This window comes from Caretta caretta, chromosome 8 (assembly GCF_965140235.1).
Source record: "Caretta caretta isolate rCarCar2 chromosome 8, rCarCar1.hap1, whole genome shotgun sequence".
Classification (NCBI taxonomy): Eukaryota; Metazoa; Chordata; order Testudines; family Cheloniidae; genus Caretta; species Caretta caretta.
This window is the reverse complement of record NC_134213.1, coordinates 76,428,246-76,451,292: the sequence shown is the minus strand read 5'-3', so window position 1 is coordinate 76,451,292 and position 23,047 is coordinate 76,428,246. Positions and strand designations below refer to the sequence as shown.

The window sequence follows — 23,047 nt, the reverse complement described above, 5'->3', positions numbered from 1 at the left end:
ATCCAAAATATGTAATAAATTTCAATTGGTATTCTATTGTTTAACAGTGCGATTAAAACTGCGATCATAATTAATTTTTTTAATTGTGTTTAATTGTTTTGAGTTAATCACGTGAGTTAACTGTGATTAATTGACAGCCCTAGCTTTTTTCTTTTAATGCCAGTAGTAAGCTATCTTATTTAAATTTTACAAAACTGCTAGAGGCAAAACAAAATATTGAAAATTAAAACACTGATCCTGCAAGCACTAAAAGGGGTAAGTAACTTTATGAATTAACCCATTGACTTCAATTTGACTACTTGAGCTTAAAGTTAAGCATGTGCACAAAAGTGTTTGCAGTATCAGAAGCTGAAACTGTATTTTTATTTAACATTTCTCCTAGAGGCCAAAGGCTTCTACATTTGCTCAAGAAACCTTCCCTTATACTAAGGAGAAGAAAACCAGACTTAGACCAGGTCTACACTATAATCTTACACCGGTATAACAATGTCACTCAGAATGTGAAAAATTCACACCCCTAAGCGACACAGTTATCCAGACCTATTCCCCTGTGTAGAGAGCACAATGGCAGCTACGTCAATGGGAGAAGTCCTCCCGTCAGATAGGTGTACATCTGCCCTTAGCTTCCTGAATCTGCTGCTAGATTTGGCCAGTCAAATGAGCTTTTGGGTCTAGAAGAAAACTAATCTCAGAGAAGTTTCAGAGTAGCAGCTGTGTTAGTCTGTATCCGCAAAAAGAAAAGAAGTACTTGTGGCACCTTAGAGACTAACAAATTTATTTGAGCATAAGCTTTCGTGAGCTACAGCTCACTTCATCGGCTGCTCAGAGAAGTTGCATTTATTCCTTTGTCCAATCACCCTAATTGAAGAACTGATAGTACACATGCAAGCCTCACCACGGTTTTGGGGAGCTCTGCGATCTCTCAATTTTCTGGTCTTAGAGAAAGTTTTTATTTGCTGACAGTCCTAATCATAGATGGTGAAACAGTTCAAAGAGATGCCTGATGAGCACACAAAACAAATAGAACTGATGGTAACAAAAAATGAAATAAAACAAAACATACCACCACCCAACTTCATAGCCTATACAGTCCAGACAAATAGATTACAAGTCCCTACATGCCAAAAAAGAAAAACAAAGCAGTGAAGAATTGTGTCTCTCAGTGAGAGGGAAAAAAGTAATTAAAGGAGCTAAAATGAGGAATGAATGAAAAGATACGGAACAAGGACATGCACTTCATCAATTAAGATATTTACAGATATGGATATTTATTCCAAACTTATACAATGCTACTAAATGACTAAAAGAGCCCTCCCTCATGTCAGAAAGAAAGAAATCCCCAGTAGACTGTAGACTCTTGGATGGACAAACAGAATTTACTATTAAAAATAGAAATGGTTATTTTCTTCCCTCCGCATTCCTAAACAAACAAAAATATTTAATTTTAAGAAGTTTCTGTTAGAGAGGGTAGGGGAGGAAAGAGAACAGAATTCAAATACTATTTTTTTAAAAAACTGTTTGGGCAGTATACAGTCAAAGCAATGAACAAGTAAATGACTGAACTGTAAGTGTACAAATGAAAATGGCAAAGTTTTGAAAACATTTTATTGCCTCAAACCCTTAACAGATTACATATGCGTATTTATTACTTGAAAGTTTACTTACTCTGCAAAAGAAAAACAAATGATTAGTGGTAATACTACATAGAGTTAACACAGTATTTATTAAATAAAAATGTGTTTGCCACCTCTTGCTATGTCAGCGTCTGGGGTCTCTTACAATAAGAACTGCCATGTAGTAGGATTACATCAAAGATACAAGAAACAATGCAATTCAATTCTTTACCTTTACCTTCACCCCTGCCATCTTAAGTTACAAATTAGAGATATCACACTGATACTCGGTTGTATGTCTTTCAGCACCACCTTTTACCTTAGTTATCTTGACCAAGTAAACTAGCTGTCTCAATTTCCTTCATCTATATATCTCAAAACTAACAGCTTCTCTTGAACAAGGAAAGCTAACTCAAACATAATGCAAGTCTCTCTCTCCATTTCACTCCGATCCACAAGTTGCTTCCACTATATATAAGCTTGGCAACATCCTTTTTGCCCTAACCTTCTTTTAGGTCTAGGTGTCAGCAAAATCTCTCCAACACATTAGCAGTACGTGATACTGGCATGACATGTCACCTGCTGACATTTTCTCTCCTGTTTGAATTACAGAAAATTCCTTTTTCTATAGTATCACCAAGTCAAAGCTCTGTAATCTCCAGTATGCACAAACTACAGCTGTCCATCATCTCACATTTACAAAGCTGCATGAACATACAAACTCAACACAGAAAAAGACTTGGGCTATAGAGATCCTATTTTATTTCATGGACTTCATTCCATAGCAACAGCTATTATTAGGGTACCGTGTTTCCATTCCAAACCCCCATTTTCAGCTGCTTATAGGCTGAGAAGTTTTAGACTTGACCTCTGCCCCAAGGTGAATATTTCTGAAGCTTTTAGCAAGAATAGTTCAGCCATTTTTGAGGAACACACATTTTCCCCATTACAAAAAAATAACATTGAAAGCACTTCTCTTAGATATTTAAAATCTGAAAACAAAACTTTCTTAATTAAGAAGTGCTTGAATGTTTCTGAAACACTGCATGAGAAAAGAGTACTATCCAAGGGACAGGCTGGTACCTACAAACTGCTGCCCACCTAGCTTCCACTCCCCTCACTCTTGTTCTGCTTCCTGCTCTGGTTTATATAACTGAGCTGCTAGGGCCGGGCAGAGTCTTGTTGATTATCCCCAGGATGCAGGTGACAGGCTACAGACAGTCACTTAACGGGATATTAGCCTTTTCTCATGCACTCTTTCCCAGTGTTCCAGTGAAAAAATTTTTATTTGAAAAACTGCACTTCATGCTTTGTTTTTTAAAAACAAAAGTGCATAAGTCAAGCTTATATATTCAAGCTTGACTTTTCCATTTCCTGACTTGCAGGCTTCACAGTTCAACTTTAAAAATATAAACTCCACCCCCCACCCCAAAAGGGAAAATGCATTTTACTTATAATAGTTTGAGATCTTAAAACAGTTATTTCTTCATCAGGAACTACACTTTCACCAGGTGCTTACCCTATACATTTCAATCCATTCTATCCCAACTATGCAATAAGATACATTCAGGTAGAACCTTTCATGTTTCACTTGCAGGATCTGGCTTTAAAAAAAAAATCCACTAGACATTTTTAGATTATTTTAATATCAACAATGAAGGCTTTGTTGGACTAAAACCCTCTGAAGGCTCATTCTTTGAAAAGTAGAATTATATTCTAGATACCAAATACATTCTGGAAGGATACTGAATTTTTTTCATTATTACTGGAGAGAGAAGACTTTTCTTTTGGGATGTTGTTTTCATTTGTCATTTTACAATGTGGAACTAGAAATAACTGCTTTTCTACAAAGAATGAATGACTGATTTACTAAAATGATATTTAGAACAGTCATATATTATTAAAAGATTCTAAGAATTCAAACTCTGAAAGAGCAATCCACTTACAGAAATGTGATTATAAAATAAAATTCTACTAACAAAGATCAAAGCTTATAAATAACTATATGGGAACATACATTCCCATTAAGCATCTAATTTCCTGAAAGGCAGGCCTTACAAAACATTTCAAATCATATATGAAAACAGTACATTAGGAGTTAAGTCATGTTGTTGCTGTAGCAGCAACGATTTCTAGTGGCCATTTTCTTTTCAGTTCTAATATGTGCCAATTCCAACACTTCTTGCTGCAATCTCTGTTTAAACCCAAAGGTGGCAATTCATAGAATCATAGAATATAAGGGTTGGAAGGGACCCCAGAAGGTCATCTAGTCCAACCCCCTGCTCGAAGCAGGACCAATTCCCAGTTAAATCATCCCAGCCAGGGCTTTGTCAAGCCTGACCTTAAAAACCTCTAAGGAAGGAGATTCTACCACCTCCCTAGGTAACGCATTCCAGTGTTTCACCACCCTCTTAGTGAAAAAGTTTTTCCTAATATCCAATCTAAACCTCCCCCACTGCAGCTTGAGACCATTACTTGAGACCAATTGCTTTAATGCATGGTCTCTTCAGCTATGTATACTCAGATTCCTTCTTCTACATTACCTTCTTAAACCTAATGTACATTCTTAATAGTATTTCCTAATCACATATTGCATATCCGTATTTCACATGTAAAAATTATTTGGGTCAATAAAAGTCTAAAATTACTACATTTTGTGGACTAGTTTGCATCATACCAGTCACAACTGGTAGACAATTAGAGCAATATGATGGATATTTTAAATCTATGGCCTACAAAAATACAGGAAAAAAAAAAAAAAAAAAAAGGAGTACTTGTGGCACCTTAGAGACTAACCAATTTATTTGAGCATGAGCTTTCGTGACTAACACGGCTGTTCCTCTGAAACCTGTCATTAGGAAAAAAAAAGAAGCCTATTGAAAATGTGAACTAGATAGAGCTGAAATTTCAAGTCAAAGGCATTGCTACAACATAAACAAAATTGAGTACTACTATAATGTAAACTGTGTGTTATCTTTCCACCTGTTTAGGTTCTTATATAACTGCACCACTGTTTCCCGAATATCAGAGTATTGGAAGGACAGCAAAGTCAGGGAAAAGAAAGCTACTAAGGATGTTTAACTAAATGTTTATTGCACTTGTTTTTATTAGGAAAGATTTTTAGCCACCAATTTATATATGTGCATCACAGCACCACTATAGTAAGAAGTGATTATTAGATAAAATACATCCACACTAATCCAAAGTAGTGTCCACAGAACTGGGCATAGTAGATTGCAAATGACTAAGATTGAAGCTATTGCAGTTTAGTAATCACTGTACACGACTACAAAGGAGACAATTGACAGAGACTGGAGAAGAAGAAATAGGAAGGCTTAAGTAACCATTCACTTAAGAGAACATAATGGCATCTTCAGCAAGATAAATGTGTTTTAATTACAAAAATACATGTAATCTTTGTCTCTCATTTTACATTTTATAGAAAATTTCTGAATAAGGGGCAGGAAATTAAAATCTGCAACTATGGCCATGTCTATACGTACAGCACTGCAGCGGTACAGCTGTACTGGTACAGCTCATCTGGTGAAGACGCTCTATGCCGACGGGAGAGAGCTCTCCATCAGCATAAAAAACCCCACCTCCACTAGCAGTATAAACTCTGTCGATGAAAGAAGCTCACTCAAGCGCTTATGCTGATCTAATGTATGTCGCTCATGGAGGTGGAATATTCACACCCCTGAGCAACATTAAGTTTTGCCAAAATAGGCTGTACTGTAGCCTAAGACTCCATATCTAACTCATGCAGACTTGACTTCTCAATATGGTGATTTAGAAAGATGAAGTCTATTGTCAGTTTTTCACCACCTTATCCTTTAAGGATTTTTAAAGTGTATTTGCTGTGCATGTGAAAATGTTGGTTTCAATGTTATTTTAAAATTCTACAGATTTTACAAATTGAATACAAAAATGTGACCTAACAAACTTGAATACAAGAAAGATTAATATAATTCACACCATCAGTCAATTTGGATTAACTTTCCTGAGTGTCCCCTTCTAGACAAGACTTCAAGTTTCACTCATTTCCTTTACAGAAACTACCTCCTGCAAGAACTAGTACAAATTCAGTTTTACTACCTCTACAAAGTAGTTACATAGCTTGTTACTGTAAGGAACGTTCCAGAATTCCAACAGATAATGCATAATTTCAAGAATCAACTATCAGATCATTCTTCACTGAGGAAAGTATTATTACAACTTATTTTGTCCAAATACAGAGAGCAAAGATCTCTGTATAGGATTCAATCACTGTCTATCAACAGTTTTAAAGATAGCCTGCAAAAAATTTTTTTTTAAAATGGACTTGTACAAATTCTGCTCCTTTATAACTTATATCTAGTCTTCCCTAGTTTTTACAGGAGAAGATGGTCAGAATATGTTGAGAGCTTCATCATCTTAACTGAAAAAGTGCAAGTGTTAAATGTTTAAACAGACATCTTTTATCCAAAAGGTTAGTCACTGAGGTGAAACAGGTGTTAAGTTATTAAGCAAGTCAAAATCCCTTTCTCTCCTCTCAGCTGCTCAACTTTCACCATTGGTTCTTGCAATATTATTTCACAAGTCCCCCAGGTGTCTCAGTTTCTAATCCTGAGGTTAATATTGAATAAAAATACATTCATATCTTTTTTATATATCACAAAGAGGTAAAAAAGTTACAAGCCCATTTTTCCCCCTTTTGCAGGTAATTTTTGAAATGAAGATGTTAGCCCCCAGCAAAAAAAAAAAAAAAAGGTGAAGAACAGTAAATCAAAAGGATCAGTTGGTCTTATTTGATCAAAGTTACGCAAAACACACACTTAAAAACAAGTGCAATAAACATTTAATTCAACATCCTTAGGAGCTTTCTTTTACACAGGTTTAAGTTCTATATTTTACCCTAGTCTTACCTTCAAAGTTCAACTTGGTTTCTAGTGAAGTTTCAAAGACAAGCTCTCTTCACCACTTTTTCAGTGTGTGCTATGCATGTCAGTCTTGCTCATCTCAAGGTGCTTTTCTGACTTTTCAATATAATACTGTGTCCTCTGTTTCACTTACAAATAATTCTGCCAGCCAAGCAATCCAACTCAATGAAGACTATGTTATTTACTTGTAAAGCCTCCTCTACACAGTAAAGTTATACCAGTATATCCCAAGGTACAGTTAAACCAGTGCCGTAGCCTGTATGGACACTTGTTTCAGTTTAACTTAAACTGAAATAAGCCACTCAAATTAAAATAAAGTCTTGTCTGCACACAGAAGTTATACCACTCAGTATACTGATACAGTTAAACAGTACAATCCCATGCCATTATAGATGCATTTACAGCGGAATAAAAAAGCTTATGCTGTTATAGCTTATTTCCATATGGGAAGGGGAATAAGCTTTCCCAATATAAGGCATCTTTATATCAATATAACTGCATCCACACTTGGGGTTGTTACTGGTATAAAATTAAATCCCTAACCAAAATAATTATACCTGTACAAAATCTGCACATAAACCAGTACAATATCATCTGAACAAGATTTGTACTAGTTTAACTATATTGGTTTAAAAAATAATTTATGTTAAACCAATGCAACTTTCCCATGTAAAGACTACCTAAGTGACTATATTGTCTCATTGTCTAAAAAGAAATGTCAAATAAAGACAAGAACTCAGATTCAAGCTTCTGACCTAGTCATTAACAAGGAATAACAAACAGGATGAAGTATGATAGAACTAGACATGCAAGAGACCATAGAAAGCCACAGAGAAGTGACTGGTCACAAGACCCTGGATCCACTAACTTGCATCAAGATAAACTAAAGACATATTTAAGACGTTCCTACTACTACTTTCCTATATAAGTCATTGCTGTACTCACTATGTGAGACTGCAAATAGATGATCCATGAGACATTTGTTCTATTAAAATGTGGACCTTCTGTAAACATTTGGGAACCCTTACACTAGATCATTTTGTCCATCTTCTTGTAAATAAAGGATTGTTTTATATAGTACATTTTCTAGTGTTTTGTCCAGAATAGTTTAAAAGTGCTGAAAAAAGGAGCTTTTACCACTTCCTTTGGAAATTTATTCTACTGCCTATACATTTGACCATCAGGTAGATTTTCTCATTCTCTTAATTTCCTCCTAATTCATAGTTATATTGCACACTACTACATAATAGTGAAAGTTTCTCACTCCTGCAGTGAGCTTCACAGAGGCAGATCCCTCTGCCCATAGTGTCTCTTTGACGTTAGTGTGCTCCACGTGGGGAAGAGGTCTTTCTGGGGAGAGTTCATTGGAAGATCGCAGACTAATTAATTCTTCTCCCTCTTTACTGTTTACACCTTTCAAGTATTTGTAGGCACTGTTCCCTTCAAATCCCCTTTTGCTAAGTCATCACTTAGACAAGCTATAAATATTTAGCTCTTTTAATTTTTATTCAAATTAATCCCTCCAGCCACATGATAATGTGGAACAACAAATTAACTCTCTCAACCTTGCCAGTATCATTATGTTTAGTTCTGGATGTCAAATTAACATAATATTCCAGGTATGATTGTGCGAGCTGCCAGCTTACACTGCAAGCTCATGCTGTCCAGCTTGCTTTCCACTACCTATAGGTCTCTTTCAGAATTACTGCTTCCCAGGTTTCTTCCCACTATCAAGTATTTGTTTCTAATATTTTTTCCTTCCCTGTATATACAGCTGCATTTTTCCAAGTTACAGATATTTATATATTAGCTAGGTTTTGGTGAGGAAATTGATATCCCTCTTCCAATTTATGCATGATAATATCCCATTATGTGAAATTTACACAGGATGTTTCAAAGAAAAACATCATTGAGATAGGACAGACAAGAGACAAACTTCCACATATTTCTGGCTAAGGTATATTACCAGAAGGCAATGGGGGGTGGGGTGGGGGGGGATTAGTGGCTAAGCGAAGAGAAGCTTGTCACCTATTGGATTAAGGGGAGATAGCAACAGACACCAAAAGAACTCTGCTAGAAGAATGTTTCAAATCTGCTTTAGCTAAGATTGACGAAAATCCAGAACAGATGGGGAAAATCATATATTTTGCACTTCATTTTAGCTGTTCCCAGAATAACCCAATTAACTTCAGAATACAGACCGCAATGCCAGATTTTTAACTGGAGGGAAACTGATTCCAGATGAAGAATTATTTAGGTAGAAAATATTCCACTGTCTGGTGAGAGTACCTTGTCCTATCAGTATATAGCTTATGTAACCTGTGCCAAATGGACCAGAACCAAGAATCCTTTTGAAACAAACCAAAATGAGCACTCAGATTAAGAGAAAGGGCAACACTCACCTTGTCAGTGAGGCTTTTGACCACCTAAGCTTTAAAAATTGACTAAAAAGGCCAATCAGATGACAGTTCCAAGTAATTTATGCAGAGACATTATATGAAATCTCCACAGTCTGTACCCCTAAAGTGAACCCAATCCTTGCAGGACACACCAGGACCCATAAAACAGGGGAGTTCATGGGAGCACTAATATAGCAAACACACTGACTGGCAGAAAGAAGGGAAAGCACCCATCTTTTTAGTAAAAAATCTGAATGGCTTCCCTTTCGGGATAGGAACAGCAGACAGCTCCTTTCCAACAAAAGAGGAAACACCGCTCCTTGTCCAGACAGAATCCAGATGAGGAATGGAGTACAGGGTGGGGACGGGTCAGAGGCAAACTACCCAATGATGGATTAGAAGGCAAAAGAAGAAAAGTTCTGAAGGGCAAAGATAATGAAAACAGCCTCAGAACGGCTGAACATGATGGCTATGAATGTGTTTAGATCATCTGCTGGCCCTGAAGTTGCCACCTCAGTATTTTCACCTGGGACTTTTGTAGCCCTAAGTTTGTCTGTTAGTTTGTTAGTGTAATAGCACTACAAGTTAGGATTTTCAAGGGTAAACGTAGCGCTCCATATTATAGATTCATAGATACCAAGGTCAGAAGGGACCATTAAGATCATCTAGTCCGATCTCCTGCACAATGCAGGCCACAGAACCTCACCCACCCACTCCTGCGAAAAACCTCTCACCTATGTCTGAGCTATTCAAGTCCTCAAATCGCGGTTTAAAGATTCAAGGAGCAGAGAATCCTCCAGCAAGTGACCCGTACCCCATGCTACAGAGGAAGACGAAAAACCTCCAGGGCCTCTTCCAATCTGCCCTGGAGGAAAATTCCTTCCTGACCCCAAATATGGCGATCAGCTAAACCCTGAGCACAGGGACAAGATTCACAGCCAGATACCCAGGAAAGAATTTTCTGTATTAGTTTCTGGGTAGGGTCCAGAAGTACCATATCTGATACAGAATACTCAGAGAATGCAGCAAATTAATCCTTCCTGTTTAAACATTTTAGGGATGTAAAGACTCCAAAACACATTCCAACAGTATCTGGAATGTATTTTAGAGTGGGTTACTTTGTCAATCTGAAACCATAAATAGTTCTGAATACTTTTACATTTCCCATTTATTTAAGCTCAAACACCTTCTGCAGAGCCAATGAAATCCTACAGTTGTTATCTATAAGTCTGGTGAAGTAAGAATACAGAAAAGCTTAAGGAATGTTTAGGGATTTGATAAGTCTGGCTTCTTCACCAAATTCATAAAACCAGCTGAAACCAAATCTCCTTGAATAAGTCAAAGAAGTGACATTAGGAGGACAGGCCAGCTTCTTTAAATCTTTTTCTGATTTAAGAATATTATAAACAAAGGTACAGCCAGGGTACTAGTATGCCACCTGAAAATTTCTTGAAGACTGACAATATTTAGAAAAGAAGCTGACATCAAAGTGTCTTTCTCAACTCTATTAGTTAGTATTGCTCCCAGGTGTGCATCCTTAAGTTTACCACCAGGCTTTGTGTCTGTGTCAGAGGATAAAGGACAAGACTCTAGAGAGAAAAAGAAGAGAGGTAAGTATCTTTGAATGAGTAGTGCTGTCCCCAGATGACATTCAAGGGAAGCTAAATTTGAGCAAAGAATGTCACTGACAAGTGCTTGTGCTTCATAGCACCACTTTGATTTCTCAGTACCCTCCCAATTAAGCTGTTCCTTAACATCAAGCATTTTTCTTTACTAGATTCCTTGGATGACACAATCTACTTTAAGAAAAAGAATTAAGGCTAATGAAGCTGTATGAATTGAAAAACATGAAGATATGAGCATATGTTGTTTCAATTTAATTTGCTGGTTCCTTGAATTTGTTGCAAGAAGAAACTCTGAAAATCTGACCTGGAACAATACCAAAAAACAAACGGGAAGGAAAGACCCTCACCATAAAGAAAAGTTTGCTCAAATTTTCAAACACAGCCTCGTCTAAGGCAACAAGGAAACATTTTTGAAACAGCTCCTCTCAAAGCTATTTCAATTTTCTCCTAGATTAGCTTAGAACCTTGTTCCATCACTGTCATTTTGAAAAAGCTCAACTTGAGGTGCCCACAACACTGGCAGACTACTTTTAAAGTTCTTCCAGGTCTATCTGCACTGGGCTTAAAACCAAGTTAACATACAATGTATAAATAATGTTCTACTTGGCCAACTTTTCATCAGTTTGGCCATCCAATGTTAAAGACAATTTTAGAGCCCAGAACTATTTTTAAAACAAGGTTTTAACAGCTGAACTTACCAACTAAACCATGCCAAAACCAATTTAGCTGAAACAATGTTTAAACAGTTTATCAATTCTTCAGTTGAGCTATACAGTGTCTTAATACTTCTTCACACATCAATCCTTCTAATCTCTTGGTCAACTTTGTTGCACTTGTCCAAATTCTCTCTAGTTTCTTTCTAATATGAAGTGCTCAGAAATGAACATATTAGACTATACCTAGAATAATCATTTCAGTTTTATTTATATTCAAGAGTTAAGACAAATTAACAGTGTGAAGTTAATATGCATAAATTAAAGCATACTAGTTCACTGTGGCTTAATCTCTTTAGGAAGATTCATTGGTAACTTCAATGCTGCTTCCCCCAGGACCCTCAAACTTTTAAAACCTCCTAATTCTAGGGCAGAGCTAAGGTGACACACAAGTGGAATCAGCCTTCTCAATCTCCCCCACATCAGTCAGATCTAAAAAGAATCAACAGTACGCCAATTATGGAAGGTTGCAACCACTTTCCTTCTTGGAGGATCAGACTGAGATAACAACCCCTTTTGACTTGTAGGTTATTAGTCCATTAGGGGCCAATTAAATTTGATCACTGCCAACAAAGAAAGCAAGCTGCAGGGCCCCTCTTTCTGGCTGCAGAGGGCTGAGTAAGGCTCCCTCCAGGCCCATTACTCAAGCTCCAGAGACTAACCATGCAGGATTTGGACTGCAAACCTCTTCTTGGTACTATGCCCAGGTGACAGATCTAACAATAAACAAACCAAAGATTCGGGCTTTAAGCAGGAATTACTGGGTGAAATTTGGTGGCCTATGTTATACAGGTGGACAGATTATATGATTGTAATGGTCTCTTCTGGCCTTAAAAATCTATGAATGTACTTAAGTATCTGTATGGCATTTTTGTAAATATTGTGACACTTCAGTTCTACTAGAGCTCAGATGGTGTTTCCAAGTTGTTTCCATTATTGATTCTGCCCCTTGTGCAGATCTCTGTGTGCATGTTGATGCACACTGCTGCTAGTGCAATGGGGGAAAGCAGCGATAACCTTCCAGAAAACTATAGCTGAGTGGCTGCGCTAAGAAAGACAAATTTTTATTTTGTAGGTGAACGCTATTTCTTTAACTGCATTTTCTTCCTAGGATTCACATGTTGGCGCTTGTCCAGGACACAGTCCGGAAGGTTCTCTCTAGCCCATCAAGTTTCCCCGAGTTGCCTGTGCTATCTCTGTAGCAGTGGAACCCACAGTGAATTGACCAGGCAATCAAAGGAAAACCAATGGGTAAATATTACCTCCTGGAAAGTTTAAATGTAAGGCCTTTATGGAGGAAGGGATGGCTAACTCTGCTTAGGATGTAAATCATGTTCCTTCTTTTCTCCCGCTGGGATCTGGCTCATTGGAACTACTGCTAAGGCAGCTCCCTGAGAAGTCTGCCAATCCCACCCCACAGTATTTACAGTGCTATAGTGTCCAATACATCCTAGGCTTTGTACAGACATACAGGAAGACAATCCTGTCCCAAAGCATTTACTATCTAATAAATTTTAAAAAGCCAACAGACAGACGAAAGTTGTGGAAAGGATACTACACAGTCAAAACTGTCAGGATGATGACTGGCACTGTCTTATTTGATTATACACAGAAAAACATGGAACGATCACCAACTGTCTTGCTGCTTTGACACAGTTAGTTCTTAAGTTTGATTTAATTTTTAAATACACAAGATATCCCCAACTACTGTTATATCCATTCCTATGGAATATGGTCTAGATGAAGCTCAGTAAAGTGGGTGAATAACTCACTGAAAGACCGTACTGACTAGTTTTCAATAGTTCAGTCAAACTAGGAGCACATATCAAGTGGGGTTTCTTAAGGAGTCTGTCTTAGGTCCGGTACCAATTCAATATTTTCATTAATGATTTGGATGATGGAATGGAGAGTATGATCATAAAATTTTCAGATGGCACCTAGCTGGGAGGGGTTGCAAGCACTCTAGAGGATGGGATTAGAATTCAGGATCATCTTGATAAATTGGAGAACTGCTCTGAAATTATAGTAATTAAGACAAGAAGTAAACTAGCTGGGAAGCAGCACTGCAGAAAAGGATCCAGGTTATAGCGGATCACAGTTTGAAAGAGTCAACACTGAGATGCTGTGACAAAGAAGGCTAATGTATTAACAGGAATATCAGATGTAAGACATGGGAAATGACTGTTCTGCTCTGTTCAGCACTGGTGATGCCTCAGCTGCAGTACTGTGTCCTATTTTTGGGCACCACACTTTAGGAAGGATGTGAACAACTTGGAGATCCAGAGGAAAGCAACAAAAATGGTAAGAGGTTTAGAAAATATGACATGAGGAAAGGCTGAAAAAACTGGGCATTTTTAGAGAACACTCAAGAGAGGACACGATAACAGTCTTTCAAATAGATAAATAATTGCTATAAACTGTTCTCTAGGTCCACCAAGGGTAGGACAAGAAGTAATTGGCTTAGTTTGCAGCAAGAAGATTCAAATTAGATATCAAAAAGTTTTTCCTAACTATAAGGATAGTTAAGCACTACAACAGGTTACCTAGGGAGGTTGTGGAATCCCTGTCATTTGAGGTTTCTAAGAACAGGTTAGATGAACACCTTTCAGGGATTGTCTAAGTATACTTCACTCCCCTACACTGAGGCAGGATTGACTAGCGATGACCTCATCAGGTCCCTTCAGGTCCTATATTTCTATGATTCTCCATCTCCAACCCACCCATTCTTTATAACTAACCTGGGCTAATTCACCAATGCCTTCTTTCCTTCTTCTACTTCAGGAAAGTGGTGAGAGTACAATATCAATCTCTTGCCAACTGCTCTTTCTAAAAATGCCATCTATCTGGTGACTTGTTTTTCATTGCACAAAAGACAGGACAAAGTTTTCAAAACAAGTTTAGAATTTGTCAGCTTCAGTGCAATGTTCTTATAAAGTATACTAAATCTGTCTTATTGGGTTCCGCAATTTTTCAGAGCTCTAATCAAGTACAGAAAAGATCAGGAGGACAAAGTACACACACAAATGTGGGATAGAACCGGGAAGAAATAAACTGCAGTAACCATTACTGCCATCCACAGATTCAATGCACCAAGGTGCAGGGCATAAGCACAGAGGGGGAGATGATATCTCTTTTGTTGTTGTTGTTGTGCTTTTGCACTCAGACCAGTACTGGCAATGTTTATACAATACCTGAAGCATTTTCGTGTGAGGACACAAACCTGATCTACATTAGGAAAATTTTCTAAAAATTTCCCACTATGCCCAGAACTGGTCTTAGTAACATTAGGACAAAGTTTCATTGATATGGTGGTATAAAGAGGTCCAGCTGTAGGAACTGTGTCTACACAAGGGTCTATACAACTGTGTCTATACATTCTGAAATGCCACAAAGTACAATTAACAAGATTGGTCTGTTACCATTCCCTTCCAACAGCTACAGCAGACAGAACTTAAATTTTAACAGACACTCTCTATTCAGAAGCTAACACAAAAGATGGAGCCCCCAAAAGGGTCAGCCCAGCCTTCCTGGCACCTCAAGTTGTTGGGTAGGAGCGCAGTGTGCTTTGGACAGTTCCTAGGTAGAAATTCCAGCATCCTCCCTTCCCAGGAGCTGGACAACACAAAGTAGCTAAACTTTTCACCAGACAACATAAGGATGGTCTCTTCAGTTTAGCACAAAAAATTAATTATTTTAATTTTATACAGATTGGCTTTGTTAAGGAATACCTAATTTTTCTTCCATTTTTAACGTACAAAAGTTTAATAATCCAAATGTACAGCAGAGGACATTACTTAAGAAACACCTACATAGCCAATGAAAGCTACAGAATTTACACCTCGTTTTGCCCTTTGTGTTCAGAGAACCATAGAACTGTAAAGTGAGGTATTACCATGTAGAACTGCCAATTACTGATCCACAAAATGGGTGCTCCTACAGAAAAGCTGGGATAATCCTGACTTCTGTCATCAGTGACTGTACGACAGCTGAAAAGCAGCAATTCTAACTCGTCCTCCCACAAGGCTTTCTGATTAATATCCTATTTGCTTGATTTCTTTTGCATTTGGAAGTCCTGTAACATTATCCAGTAGTGGCTTCATATAAATGAACTAAATAGTGGTAGTTGAAATGAGTTATAAAAATAAGTGTTCCTCAAAATAATTTGACAGCAGTATTAGTTTATAAAGTCAGTTTACATCATTTTACTTTCCTTATTAAAACAGAGTAAGGATGCAAATTTGAACGGCAAGACTACATTTAAAGAATTGCAATTCCACTTTTAGAAAATTTAAACTTTTACAAAGTCGTAGACATGTCGCTAGTTAGTTATTTTAGGCACCTTGGAAGTAGTCATCCATACACTGACACTATACTAGAAGTTCTAGCAATCATAGGACTGGAAAGGATATAGTCCTGCCATGAGTGCAGGGGACTGAACTAAGTATTATCAGACCATACCTGACAGGTGTTTGCCTAAGCTGCTCTTAAAAATTTCCAATGATGGAGATTCCAGAACCTCCGCAAGCAATTCAGTGCTTAACCACCCTGACAGTTAGGAAGTTTTTCCTAATGTCCAATCTAAACCTCCCTTGCTGCATTTTAAGCCCATTGCTTCTTGTGCTCTCCTCAGAGGTTATAAAGAACAATTTTTCTTCCTCCTCCTTGTGACAACCTTTTATATACTTGAAAACTGTTATGGCCCTTCTTAGTCTTCTCTTTTCCAGACTAAACAAACCCAATTTTTTCAATCTTCCTTCATGGGTCATATTTTCTCAACCTTTAATAATTTTTGTTGCTCTTCTTTGGACTTTCTCCAATTTGTCCACATCTTTCCTGAAATGTGGAGCCCAGAACCGGACACAATACTCCAGTTGAACCTAATCAGCGCGGAGTAGAGCGGAAGAATTACTTCTCATGTCTTGCTTATAACACTCCTCTAATACATCCCAGAATAATGCTTTCTTTTTTTGCAACAGTGTTACACTGTTGACTCACATTTAGCTTGTGTTTCACTACGACCCCCAGATCCCTTTCCACAGTACTCCTTCCAAGGGAGTCATTTCCCATTTTGTATGCATGCGACTGCTTGTTCCTTCCTAAGTAGGATACTTTGCATTTGTCCTTATTGAATTCATCCTATTTACTGCAGACCATTTCTCCAGTTTGCCCAGATCATTTTGAATTATAATCCTGTCCTTCAAAGCACTGACAACCCCTCCCAGCTTGGTATCATCCACAAACTTTTAAGTGTACTCTCTATGCCATTATCTAAATCACTGATGAAGATATTGAACAGAACTGGACCCAGAACTGATCCCTGCGGGACCCCACTCGTTATTCCCTTCCAGCATGACTGTGAACCACTAATAACTACTCTCTGGGAACAGGTTTCAGAGCAGCAGCCATGTTAGTCTGTATCCGCAAAAAGAAAAGGAGTACTTGTGGCACCTTAGAGACTAACAAATGTATTTGAGCATAAGCTTTCGTGAGCTACAGCTCACTTCATCGGATGCATGCAGTGGAAAATACAGTGGGGAGATTTATATAGACAGAGAACATGAAACCATTGGGTAATTTTTTCCACTGTATTTTCCACTGCATGCATCCGATGAAGTGAGCTGTAGCTCACAAAAGCTTACGCTCAAATAAATTTGTTAGTCTCTAAGGTGCCACAAGTACTCCTTTTCTTTCTCTGGGAACAGTTTTCCAACCAATCTGAACCTCATACTGATTTAAACCTAATATTAACATTGCCTTGACTGTGTACGAATTTCAAGAAACGCTGAAAGACTAAACATCCTATCATCATTCATTTGGTCAATTACATATGAGTAACTGCTAAAACTGCTCAAAATCAAAAAGTATAAATAATCCTTAGAGCTAAAATTTTCAGATGGAGCTGGTGAATTTAGTCATTTCTGAAGTACTAACCCCCATTCCATAAATATTAGCATCATGCTTATGTTCGTTTAAAAGGGAGTTTTAAATATTATCAAGTTCACTAAGAAACATTAAATAAGCTAGTTAACATTGGGTGTAGAAGAAAACAAAAATGCATACTCACTGTTAAGCCAGTTTCTTCCCCCTAGAGCCTAAGTGGCAATAATAAACTGTGCTTATTCATCACAACAGCTGCTGTATACTGTTAACCAGCCAAAGTGCACACAACTAATCATTTGTCTTACACTTCAAATAATACAAATCAAGGAATCAAAATATAATCAATAATAATATAAATCAAAATATTCAAAGAACGACTATTTACATTTGAGTATTGTCCAATTCTGAGAAAAACACTACTAATACCAAGATCTAGGATGACTACTATAAACTGAACAAGTAACATTACTCTTCCTAAAGAATACACACTCCTGTCAACAATCTGGAAATCTTATATTAAAGTCTATCCAAAGTCACTGATCAGTGCCTTTTCTTGGCATGCAGCAGGAGCGGATTTACCATGAAACAAACCATGCAGAGGCACGGGGCCCTCAACGACAGGAGGGCCCCCAAAATGCAGGACAAATATCTAACAACCTGCCCCTGAGTCACGGCCGGTGGTGCAGCAGGGCTCAGGCAGGCAGGCTGCTTGCATGCTGTGGCCGGTGGCCCCATGGCCCTCCTGGAAGCAGCTGGCGGTTGGCACATCTCTGCATGCCCCTGGCAGGGAGGAGGGAGGCGGCTCTGCACTGTACCGCTACCCCCTCCCCACAAGGGGCACAGAGACATGCCAGCAGCAGGGCTAAGGCGGCTCCCTGCCTCCCTCCCTCCACACTGCTTTGCTCCCGGAAGCGGCTGGCATATCCCTGCGGCCCCTTGGGGGTGTAGGTGTCTGTGTGCTGCCCCTGCCCCGAGTGCCGACTCCACAGCTCCCTTTGTCTGGGAACTGCGGCCAATGGGAACTGTGGGGGCGGTGCCTGCAGGCAGCAGCACGCAGAGATCCCGTTGCCTCCCCCACCTAGGAGCCGCTGCCAGAGGGGTGTGTGTGCCAGTCACTTTGGGAGCCAGGCCACCTGAGGTAAGCGCTGCCCCCCTCCTGCAACCTAACCCCCAGCCCAGAGCCTGCACCCCACACCCAAACTTCCTCCCAGAGTTGCACCCCTCCCCCTACACTCCAACCTCCCCTGCCCCAGCCCAGAGCCCACACCCAGCACCCAAACTTCTTCCCAGAGCACATCCCCTGCAGCCCCTCCTGCACCCCAACCCCGTCCCAATCAAGGTACCTCACTTTATTTTCATTTACTTCCCATTACTTATAATATAGGAGGAGGATGAAGAGAAAAAGAATGAAAAATGGGGCAGGGGAGATGAGAGAATGTTTTCTTGGCTGGGTCACAAGGGGGGGCCCTCTGAAAATGAAACTGTGCATAGGGCCTCACTAACTCCAAGTCCACCACTGGCAGGCAGCTGTCATCTCAGAAACTAATCAAATCTTGCACAGAAAGTATTACTGTAGCTATGGTCTAATTCATGGAATTTTAAAGAGGTGAAGGAAACTATATTAACTATGTCATTGCCCTTGCACAGCAAAGACAGGAGGCATATTTCTATGACCTATGAATAATACAAGTAGTACACACACAAATGGAACAGAAAACATTCAGAAGTTTTGAATTTTAAGGGGAACAGCCTGTTCAAGCAAAAAAGCGCATGAAAAAGGATGCTTTCTCTCTCCCCACCCTGCTTTTTTTTTTTTTTTTTTTAAAATGGGGAAAAGGCATTCCTCCAAGGATACTTCATGTGATTTGACATCCTTTCAAGTTTATTTTTGGGACTACCTAGTTTAGTAGCATCCATCTGAGAAACAGCTTATATGCAAAACATCATATTTCTGTACAATTTTAATTATCCACCCAAAGTTTTGCATACTTGGCCAATAACCTGAAGTACTTTTCTATAACTAGGACATGCCTACAAGAGAAAACTGTACGGGCTTAATGAAAAATGTGATTTAAAACCAATTTATAGTTAAAGTGGTGGAAAATGATGGGAACACTTATTCTGGTATAAAACTAGCTTATTATGATTTTAAATTGATAAATCTATTTATGCTAAATCAAAATAAGCAGCTCTTAAACTGAAGTAAATGACCACACAGAGGTTTGAGTCAATTTAAATCAGTTTTTAAAAAAAATCAATTTAAGCTAAACCAGTCAAAACTTCCTTATTTAGACAAAGCCTACACTTTTTCAAAGTTTCATGCCTTTGAAAAAGAACCAATAGTACTGTATTTTTACCGTAGACTACAAAGCAAACTGCCTTATATTCTATTTCATTTAGCTCTTTAAAAACACAAAGTTAATAATGGATACACTACCTTGAGATACCAGGCAGCAAAAATCTTAGAAAGATGCCCTCTCCTAAGAGCACTACTCATTGTGCTTATTGTTGAAGACCAGTTTTCTTCTTTAAAAACTAACAATGGGGAGGGGGAAAGGTTTGAGTTCCACAGAATCCATATACTCTAGTTGTGCCATAATCAACAGCAACTCCCATCTGGCTATTGAATCAGAGGTCCAAGTAGTTTCACCGAGTCCAACAAATTGTGAAAATGATTTCTTCATGAAACTGCAATGGGAATTATGTAACCACCCCATACTCTTCCTTCCCCCCCCCCCCCAATTTTAAACTTAAACAGCTTTTGCAAGTCTATAAGTAAGCCTATCAGTGCTCAAAATTAAAAACCTACAGGTCAATAACTGTATAATTAATACTGTCCATCACTTTAGTATTTTTTCAGAGTGTGTGTTTTCCAGAGGCGATTTTGAGGAACTTGAAGCAAAAATGCATGTGCATTAGTACATTCAGTTTATACATACAGCCATATACACAAATCTTCTTGATGATAAAATGCAGTCATCCCTTAAATTCTCGAAATATCCATAAATAAATTCAGAATGCAGTTATTTCAAAATGGAAAATATTACTACCATTGTTCAATATCCTGTTTATTCAACTGCTGACGCTACCACTCTAACACAAGTTCCAGTCAACTGTTACGTCGCTGGAGAAGACATGTAGGATGCTCAAAGTTATCATCATCTTCTCTTCTGACTACCCAGGTCAGCTAAATGGAAACAGCAGAGACAGGTTTCAAGATAACACTGCAAGAAAACATTGCTAACTCAAAAACCGTACAAGTACTTTGTATTGTTTTGTAGATAGCATTTAGCACTACAGAATCTAACGATTTATAGATCTTGCATACTCTGGGGAGAATTTGGAAAGGAGGAGGAGAGGGGAAGATGTTGCACTGAAATCAGAGGAAAAGCACTGAAACGCAGAGTTTTTATATTAAAATGTATGAAAGGAGTATACAGACACAGTATTCTGGCTTTCCTTTAGTTATTGCCATTACAAGAAAAAAAATTTGTGAAATTAGTGACCAATTTATTTTTCCATCCCTTCTCTCATACATGTTTATTTGAAAAACAGAATGTCACTTTTTGACACAAGACAAACATCCAGTTTTAAAAGCTTTACTTGGATGGCTGTGGAAATAATACATAAATTAATATTCTGAAGCCGATTGCAAATTCTGGTTATAATTCATGAATATTTCTACACCACATCACTTGGCTATCTTATTGACAGGTCTGCAACAACAGCTCTGATTATAAATCAGTGTAATAGGATTGTCACACTGCACTGCTCTTCCATGCACTCTGCTTAAACTCTTCTCCAGTAAGGGAATTGCTGCATTCTCTCTGCATCTAAGTGATCCGTTAGCAGCTTTTCAAGATTTATTTTCTCTGTCTAATCACTCCACTCCTGCAGTCTTCAAAATCAGCTGCATCATGTAATCCTGGTAGTGAAGAATTTTATGCAGAAGGGTTAAATTAAATTGTGGAAGTCTTGAAGCATCTTACTCATCTTAGTGTAGTAAGATTCTTCTGTTTAAAATTATTTCACATCTTGAACCAAACAAGTAATTTAGAACCTACTTTTAATGGAAAAAATATTATGTAGAATTCCTGATATAAAGCTACATACAGTTATAATCCCATCATGGAGTTTGAGAAACACAACTATTCAAGTGTTGCTCTCGTAGCTCAGGTCCTCATTAAGCTACCCAAGATAAAATGGTTGCCTTGGTTGGGTGCATACGGTTTCTAATATGCTTCTAACTACTAAATTCCATGATGCAGCCTTCATAATTAAATTAACTGCTAGAAAATCAGAGTATCACTTTTCAATATTGCAAGTGAGATTTTGCTTAAAGTGTTATTTTTGTGCAATGCCAATGGGAACCTATTTGGGCACGATTTTATTAATGGCATGTCTTGTCAGTCCAGAGCCACAATGCATGCCTTTTCAAAAGAGGTAAAATACCTATAAGGCATTCAAAGAAAGAAAGCTTATTTTGGGATTTTGAACAAGGGGCACAATGACAAAAGGGCTTCAACTTCAAATGGAATCTGAGCCCACAGATACAATTTTAACACCTGAACTACTAACTTTTGGTAAGTCATCTGCATATTGTGAAGCATGTGCCCAGAAGACAGTGATGACACCACCATATTCATAGCACAGACTTCTCAGACTCCACAATGGGCCACAGACTTGCCAGCTTCAGTAACAATGACATACGTTTTGCTGACCTCCCAGCTTCATGCGAACGGGACAAATGTCGGAACAGAGTAACACCACACCCAAGTGGGGACGCCATTGTCTGCCACCATGACCACGCACCCAGCTGGGCACCGTGTGTGGCAAGCCCCACTCCACTACTGTGCCGAGAGGTGGGCACCGTACCCGGCAGAGCCCACCACGCTGATTTCCACACCCAGGGACATCGGGCCTGCCAGTCATCCCCAGAGTGACCCCGGCTGCCCTGCAACTTCTGCATCCTCCTATCCCAGTCTCCGTGTGGACGCCCCAGCGGGCAGCAGCAGCAAGCCGCCAGCCGGCGGGGGCCCGGGCACCGCTGTATCGGGGCTTTACCTCTCCTCCCCGCGCCCCAGCCTCCAGCTCTGCCGGCCGGCAATCCCGCGCCCCTGAGGCGACGCCGGGCTCCCCCAGCTCCTCAGCGCCTGGCAATGGCGGCGGCCCCGCTCCCCCTCCCAGCTCCTCGCTCACTGGCTGCGCTGCTTCATGTGACCGAACAAAACCCTCCTCAGCGCAGCCCTTTGTGTCCGGCCGGGCCGGGTCAGCGCGGAAGCCACCCGCCTGCCCGCGCGGGGCTCCGGGGGAGCCCGCTCAGCCCGGCCGCAGCGCCGCCTCCCCCGCTTCGCCTCCCCGCCTGCCCACCTACCCTGCGAGGGCAGCCGGGGCCGAGTCCCTTTGCCGCACCAGCTCGGCGACGGCGGCGGCCATGTTCCCTGATGCGGCAGGATGGAGGGGACGCCCCCGAGCCGCTAGGGCAGTCGGTTCGCCCCCACTCGGGTCGTCGTCCCCCCCCCGCACGCGCGGTCCACCCTTTCCCCGCGCGCCCCCTCCTGCAGAGAACCACCCTCCCCCACTGTCAGCGCCGGGAAAAAAATTCCATATCGAGAAACTCACGGGCTCGCCAGGGTGTGCGTCACACCGCGGTTACGTCCCACGCTCAGCGTCGTGACGTCATCGCGCAACTCCCCGCCCCCCCCAGTAACACACACGGCCCTCTGGTGAAGAAACACGCATGCGTTTAACTTTCCCGCTTCAGCACGTCGTAGAGCCCCAGCGTCCCAGAGGCATCGGGCGAAAGGCACCCTTGTTTGGCTGAGGTGTCAGTGGGACGCACACAATTCCACACTCCCCAGGCTTGCGGTTGGGGTGGGGGTTACCAATTTTGGTTGG

The 23,047-nt window shown here is 39.8% G+C and overlaps 1 protein-coding gene across 9 annotated transcripts in view; it reads right to left on the bottom strand.

Moving 5' to 3' along the window:
- ZNF644 (zinc finger protein 644) overlaps nucleotides 1-22,833 on the bottom strand; it is a 78,923-nt gene extending 56,090 nt beyond the window's left edge. For 4 of the 9 annotated variants that reach the window (XM_048860271.2, XM_075131648.1, XM_075131650.1 and 1 more), the window contains exon 1: nucleotides 22,772-22,833. The gene's annotated coding sequence lies outside the window, so the exon portion shown is untranslated. Of the gene's footprint in view, nucleotides 1-20,199; nucleotides 20,337-22,213; nucleotides 22,296-22,523; nucleotides 22,663-22,771 lie in introns of those variants that run through there. The other 5 variants (XM_075131645.1, XM_048860272.2, XM_075131646.1 and 2 more) reach the window with 4 other exon arrangements.
- Nucleotides 22,834-23,047: the final 214 nt, after the last annotated feature.